Below are 8380 nucleotides of genomic sequence, written 5' to 3'. Positions count from 1 at the left end.
CATGCATTTTTTTAAATTTATTTTTTAATTGAAATATAGTTGATGTACAATATTCTATATTATAGATGTACAATATAGTGATTCACAATTACATTTAAAATTTTTTTAAATAGATCTTTATTGGAGTATAATTGCTTCACAATACTGTGTTGGTTTCTGTTGTACACCAAAGTGAATCAGCCATATGCATACATATGTCCCCATATCCCCACCCTCTTGAGCCTCCCTCCCATCCTCCCTATCACACCCCTCTAGGTCATCGCAAAGCACCGAGCTGATCTCCCTGTGCTATGCTGCTGCTCCCCACTAGCTAACTATTTTATGTTCGGTAGTGTATATATGTAAATGTTACTCTCACTGGGCCCCAGGTTCCCCCTCCCACCCTATGTCCCCAAGTCCATTCTCTATGTCTACATCTTTATTACTGCCCTGCAACTAGGTTCATCAGTACCTTTTTTTTTTTAGATTCCATATATATGCATTAGCATAAGGTATTTGTTTTTCTCTTCCTGACTTACTTCATTCTGTATGACAGACTCTAGGTCCATCCACTTCACTACAAATAACTTAGTTTCGTTTCTTTTATGGCTGAGTAATATTCCATTGTATATATGTGCCCATCTTCTTTATTCATTCATCTGTTGATGGACACTTAGGTCGCTTCCATGCCCTGGCTATTGTAAATAGAGCTGCAATGAACATTGTGGTACATGACTCTTTGAATTAGGTTTTCTCAGGGTATATGCTCAGTAGAGGGATTGCTGGGTCATATGGTAGTTTTATTTTTAGTTTTTAAAGGAACCTCCATACTGTTCTCCATAGTGGCTGTATCAATTTACATTCCCACCAACAGCACAGGAGGGTTCCCTTTTCACCACACCTTTTCCAGAATTTATTGTTTCTAGATTTTTTGATAATGGCCATTCTGACTGGCATGAGGTGATACCTCACTGTAGTTTTGATTTGCATTTCTCTAATAATTAGCGATGCTGAGCATCTTTTCATGTGCCTCTTGGTCATCTGTATGTCTTCCTTGGTGAAATGTCTATTTAGGTCTTCCACCCATTTTTTAATAGGATTGTTTGTTTTTCTGATATTGAGCTATATGAGCTGTTTGTATATTTTGGAGATTAATCCTTTGTCTGTTGTTTTATTTGAAAATATTTTCTCCCATTCTGAGGGTTGTTCATGCATGTTTTAATTGGATTAGGGTCTGAGTGGGTGGCAGGCAAGTACCCTTTTTTAAAACTTGCTCTAATCCTTTGCTCTATAAAGCTTCAGGATATGGTTAACAGTGGAACTAGATTCAACTAGTTGTTTGTTATTTCTGAATCAATGTATTAGGTCAACAACATGGATCTTTAAAAGGAATCACAACACAAAATATACCTTGTCATAACAGATTCCTCTAGTTATTTCCAGAAAGTAATACTGACTTAAGAAATTCAACTAATAGACATAACATCAAAAATGTTAAAATTAGAATAGTGTGGGAAAATGATACCTTTTTATTGAAAGTGACTTAAATAAAATATATTTCAAAATCTATAATGAGACAATACTCCCATTTTTACCTTTCCGTTTTTATATAATATTTATTTGTATATTGATTTTCTCTAAAAATTCAATTATTCTTCCATTATTCCTCTACAGTTTTTCCCATTTAATCTCAAATTATTTGAAACACCACTATTTGCTTACCACTCCTTATATAGTCTAAAGTCTATTCAGAAAGTTTCTAACATTGTAAAGTATTTACTTCCTTCCCTTGAATTTTGACTTTTTCTACTTCACAAGATATGAACTAGAAATTCTCTTGTTACAAATGTCATTAAAGTTTATAGCAGTGAGGGAAAGAATGCTTAACCAAATCAGAATTATTTTCCACCTATCAATTTATAAATTTGAAAAGCTCCCATAATAGCTGTACACCCATAATTATTGGTTATTTTATGTTGAATTCAGATAGGTTAATTGGATAGTTCCACAAAAAAGATACGATATGATTAAATGTATATTTATATGTAAGTTTTTTTACTAAAACTATTAACATATCATCACAAAGGAAATGCAGGTTCCTTAAATTCATTCATACGAAAAGAAATTTATGAATGTTGCAAAACTAGTTTCCATGTGGTATTAAACTGAAAGAAACAGAATACTTTCATTTTGTTTCCAAAAATTTTTAAGGCAGATATATTTTATAAACCAGAGTCAGACTCTAGTTTATAACCAGACTTTATGGCTCAGAATTTTCAATATGCTAATAGAAACATCTGCAGATAATCTATAATTTATTTATAATGCCAAGTAAACACAAAGGGCCACAAGGGGAAACATGACCTATAAAATCTTATTATGAGCCAAATCTTTGATATCAACAGGAAATTATATAAATTACAATATAGTTTAAAGCAATGAAATGCCTTTCCCAAGGTATTATTTTAATATGAAAATCTGACAACATTTTAAATATGGAATGTAATTTTAAAAGACATTAAAAAAAAACTCTTATCAGCAATATTCATGTCCTCCATTGTGGACAGGGAATAATGTAAAACATCTGCATATGTTTTAGTGTTGCCAAAATACGTTATTATGGCTACAGTTGACCCAGCAACTTAAAATCAAAAGCTTCCTAAGAGACTGAAAGGGGGTGGGGGGGCTAAGGGTTATATTCCATCATAATATAAAAGCATATGTATTGCCCATTCCACTTATTTTCGACTTTTTTTTTTTTTGAACATCTTTACTGGAGTATAATTACTTTACAAACGTGTGTTACTTTCTGCTTTATAACAAAGGGAATCAGCTATACATATACATATATCTCCTTATCTCCACCCTCTTGCGTCTCCCTCCCACCCTCCCTATCCCACCCCTCTAGGTGGTTACAAAGCACCGAGCTGCTCTCCTTGTGCTATGTGGCTGCTTCCCACTAGCTATCTATTTTACATTTGGTAGTGTATATATGTCCATGCCACTCTTTCACTTCGTCCCAGCTTACCCTTCCCCCTCCCTTTCTTCTCAAGTCCATTCTCTACGTCTGCATCTTTATTCCTGTGCTGCCCCTAGGTTCTTCAGAACAATTTATTATTTTTTAGATTCCATATATAGGTGTTAGCATACAGTATTTGTTTTTCTCTTTCTGACTTACTTCACTCTGTATGACAGACTCTAGGTCCATCCACCTCAATACAAATAACTCAGTTTCATTTCTTTTTATGACAGTAATATTCCATTTTACATATGTGCCACATCTTCTTTATCCATTCGTCTATCAGTGGACACTTAGGTTGCCAACATGTCCTGGCTATTGTAAATAGTGCTGCAGTGAACATTGTGGTATATGACTCTTTTTAAAATATTGTTTTCTCAGGGTATATGCCCAGTAGTGGGATTGCTAGGTCGCATGGTAGTTCTATTTTTTTTTTGAGGAACTCCATACTGTTCTCCATTGTGGCGGTATCAACTTACATTCCCACCAACAGTGCAAGAAGGTTCCCTTTTCTCCACACCCTCTCCAGCGTTTATTGTTTGTAGATTTTTTTTTTTTATTATATTATTTATTTTATTTATTTTTATTTTTGGCTGTGTTGGGTCTTCGTTTCTGTGCGAGGGCTTTCTCTAGTTGTGGCAAGCGGGGGCCACTCCTCATCACGGTGCGCGGGCCTCTCACTATCGCGGCCTCTCTTGTTGCGGAGCACAGGCTCCAGACGCGCAGGCTCAGTAGTTGTGGCTCACGGGCCTAGCTGCTCCGCGGCATGTGGGATCTTCCCAGACCGGGGCACGAACCGGTGTCCCCTGCATTGGCAGGCGGATTCCCAACCACTGCGCCACCAGGGAAGCCCCTGTAGATTTTTTGATGATGGCCATTCTGACCAGTGTGAGGTGATACCTCATTGTACTTTTGATTTGCATTTCTCTAATGATTAATGATGTTGAGCATTCTTTCATGTGTTTGTTGGCAATCTGTACATCTTCTTTGGAGAAATGTCTATTTAGGTCTTCTACCCATTTTTGGATTGGGTTGTTTGTTTTTTTTGATATAGAGCTGCATGAGCTGCTTGTAAATTTTGGAGATTAATCCTTTGTCAGTTACTTCATTTGCAAATATTTTCTCCCATTCTGAGGGTTGTCTTTTTGTCTTGTTTACGGTTTCCTTTGCTGTGCAAAAGCTTTGAAGTTTCATTAGGTCCCATTTTTTTATTTTTGCTTTTATTTCCATTTCTCTAAGAGGTGGGTCAAAAAGGATCTTGCTGTGATTTATGTTATAGAGTGTTCTGCCTCTGTTTTCCTCTAAGAGTTTTGTAGTGTCTGGCCTTACATTTAGGTCTTTAATCCATTTTGAGTTTATTTTTGTGTATGGTATTAGGGAGTGTTCTAATTTCATTCTTTTCCATGTAGCTGTCCAGTTTTCATAGCAGCACTTATTGAAGAGGCTGTCTTTTCTCCATTGTATATTCTTGCCTCCTTTATCAAAGATAACGTGGCCATATGTGCATGGGTTTATCTCTGGGCTTTCTATCTGTTCCATTGATCTATATTTCTGTCTTTGTTCCAGTACCATACTGTCTGGATTACAGTAGCTTTGTAGTATAGTCTGAAGTCAGGGAGCCTGATTCCTCCAGCTCCGTTTTTCTTTCTCAAGATTGCTTTGGCTATTTGGGGTCTTTTGTGTTTCCATACAAATTGTGAAATTCTTTTTTCTATTTCTGGGAAAAATGCCAGCAGTAGTTTGATAGGGATTTCATTGAATCTGTAGATTGCTTTGGGTAGTATAGTCATTATCACCATGTTGATTCTTCCAATCCAAGAACATGGTATATCTCTCCATCTGTTAGTATCACCTTTAATTTCTTTCATCAGTGTCTTATAGTTTTCGGCATAGAGGTATTTTGTCTCCTTACGTAGGTTTATTCCTAGGTATTTTATTCTTTTTGTTGCAGTGGTAAATGGGAGTGTTTCCTTAATTTCTCTTTCAGATTTTTCATCATTAGTGTATAGGAATGCAAGAGATTTCTGTGCATTAATTTTCTATCATGCTACTTTACCAAATTCATTGATTAGCTCTAGTAATTTTCTGGTGGCATCTTTAGGATTCTCTATGTATAGTATCATGTCATCTGCAAACATTGACAGCTTTACTTCTTCTTTTCTGATTTAGATTCCTTTGATTTCTTTCTCTTCTCTAATTGCTGTGGCTAAAACTTACAAAACTATGTTGAATAATAGTGGAGAGAGTGGACAACCTTGTCTTGTCCCTGATCTTAGAGGAAATGGTTTCAGTTTTTCACCACTGAGAACAATGTTGGCTGTGGGATTGTCATATATCGCCGTTATTAAGTTGCAGTAACTTCCCCCTATGCCTATTTTCTGGAGGGTTTTTATCATAAAAGGGTGTTGAATTTTGTCAAAAGCTTTTTCTGCATCTATTGAGATGATCATATGGATTTTCTCCTTCAATCTGTTAATATGGTGTATCACATTGATTGGTTTGCATATATTGAAGAATCCTTGCATTCCTGGGATAAACCCCACTTGATCATGGTGTATGATCCTTTTAATGTGCTGTTGCATTCTGTTTGCTAGTATTTTGTTGAGGATTTTTGCATCTATGTTCATCAGTGATAATGGCCTGTAGTTTTCTTTCCTTGTGTTATCTGTGTCTGGTTTTGGAATCAGGGTGATGGTGGCCTCATAGAATGAGTTTGGGAGTGTTCCTCCCTCTGATATAGTTTGGTAGAGTTTGAGGAGGATAGGTGTTAGCTCTTCTCTCAATGTTTGGTAGAGTTCGTCCGTGAAGCCATCTGGTCCTGGACTTTTGTTTGTTGGAAGATTTTTAATCACAGTCTCAATTTCAGTGCTTGTGATTGGGCTCTTTATATTTTCTATTTCTTCCTGGTTCAGTATGAGCGGGTTGTGCTTTTCTAAGAAATTGTCCATTTCTTCCAGGTTGTCCATTTTATTGCCGTATAGTTGCTTGTAGTAATCTCTCATGATGCTTTGTATTTCTGCAGTGTCAGCTGTTACTTCCCTTTTTCATTTCTAATTCTACTGATTTGAGTCTTCTCCCTTTTTTTTGATGAGTCTGGCTAATGGTTTATCAATTTTGTTTATCTTCTCAAAGAACCAGCTTTTAGTTTTATTCATCTTTGCTATTGTTTCCTTCATTTCTTTTTCATTTATTCTGATATGATCCTTATGATTTCTTTCCTTCTGCTAACTTTGGGGTTATTTTGTTCTTTTTTCTCTAATTGCTTTAGGTGTAAGGTTAGGTTGTTTATTTGAGATGTTTCTTATTTCTTGAGATAGGATTGTACTGCTATAAACTTCCCTCTTAGAACTGCTTTTGCTGCAACCCATAGGTTTTGGGTTGTCATTTTTTCATTGTCATTTTTTTTCTAGGTATTTTTTGATTTCCTCTTTGATTTCTTCAGTGATCTCTTGGTTATTAAGTAGTGTATTGTTTAGCCTCCATGTGTTTGTATTTTATACAGATTTTTTCCTGTAATTGATATCTAGTCTCATAGCATTGTGGTCAGAAAAGATACTTCATATGATTTCAATATTCTTAAATTTACCAAGGCTTGATTTGTGACCCACGATATGATCTATCCTGGAGAATGTTCCATGAGCACTTGAGAAGAAAGTGTATTCTGCTGTTTTTGGATGGAATGTCCTATAAATATCAATTAAGTCCATCTTGTTTAATGTATCATTTAAAGCTTTTGTTTCCTTATTTATTTTCATTTTGGATGATCTGTCCATTGGTGAAAGTGGGGTGTTAAAGTCCCCTACTATGATTGTGTTACTGTCTATTTCCCGTTTTATGGCTGTTAGCATTTGCTTTATGTATTGAGGTGCTCCTATGTTGGGTGCATAAATATTTACAATTGTTATATCTTCTTCTTGGATTGACCCCTTGATGATTATGTAGTGTCCTTCTTTGTCTCTTGTAATAGTCTTTGTTTTAAAGTCTATTTTGTCTGCTATGAGAATTGCTACTCCAGCTTTCTTTTGATTTCCATTTGCATGGAATATCTTTTTCCATCCCCTCACTTTCAGTCTGTATGTGTCCCTAGGTCTGAAGTGAGGCTCTTGTAGACAGCATATATATGGGTCTTGTTTTTGTATCCATTCAGCCAGTCTATGTCTTTTGCTTGGAGCATTTAATCCATTTACATTTAAGGTAGTTATTGATATGTATGTTCCTGTTACCATTTTCTTAATTGTTTTGGGTTTGTTACTGTAGGTCTCTTACTTCTCTTGTGTTTCCTGCCTAGAGAAGTTCCTTTAGCATTTGTTGTAAAGCTGGTTAGGTGGTGCTGAATTCTCTTAGCTTTTGCTTGTCTCTAAATGTTTTAATTTCTCCATTGAATCTGAATGAGATCCTTGCTGGATAGAGTAAGGTTGGTTGTAGGTTTTTCCCTTTCATCACTTTAAATGCCCTGCCACTTCCTTCTGGCTTGCAGACTTTCTGCTGAATGATCACCTGCTAACCTTAAGAGGATTCCCTTGTATGTTATTTTTTGTTTTCCCTTGCTGCTTTTAATATTTTTTCTTTGTATTTAATTTTTGGTAGTTTGATTAATATGTATCTTGGCATGTTTCTCCTTGGATTTATCCTGTATGGGACTCCCTGCACTTCCTGGACTTGATTAACTATTTCGTTTCCCATATTAGGGAAGTTTTCAACTATAATAATCTCTTCAAATATTTTCTCAGAACATTTCTTTTTCTCTTCCTCTTCTGGGACCCCTATAATTTGAATGTTGGTGTGTTTAATGTTGTCCCAGAAGTCTTTGAGACTGTCCTCAATTCTTTTCATTCTTTTTTCTTTATTCCGCTCTGTGGTATTTTGTTCTACTATTTTATCTTCCAGGTCATTTATCTGTTCTTCTGCCTCAGTTATTCTGCTATTGATTCCTTCTAGAGATATTTTAATTTCATTTATTGTGCTGTTCATCATTGTTTATCTGCTCTTTAGCTCTTCTAGGTCCTTGTTAAGTTTCTTGTATTTTCTCCATTCTATTTCCAAGATTTTGGATCATCTTTACTATCATTAGTCTGAATTATTTTTCAGGTAGACTGCCTATTTCCTCTTCATTTGTTTGGTCTGGTGGGTTTTTACCTTGCTCCTTCATCTGCTGTGTGTTTCTCTGTCTTCTCATTTTGCTTCACTTACCGTGCTTGGGGTCTCCTTTTCACAGGCTGCAGGTTAGTAGTTCCCGTTGTTTTTGGTGTCTTCCCCCAGTGGCTAAGGTTGGTTCAGTGGGTTGTGTAGACTTCCTGGTGGAGGCAACTGTTGCCTGTGTTCTGGTGGATGAGGTGGATCTTGTCTTTCTGGTGGGCAGGACCACGTCAGGTGGTGCATTTT

Source organism: Balaenoptera borealis, assembly GCF_965194805.1.
Source record: "Balaenoptera borealis genome assembly, chromosome: 4".
Lineage (NCBI taxonomy): Eukaryota > Metazoa > Chordata > Mammalia > Artiodactyla > Balaenopteridae > Balaenoptera > Balaenoptera borealis.
This window is presented reverse-complemented; position numbering follows the sequence as displayed.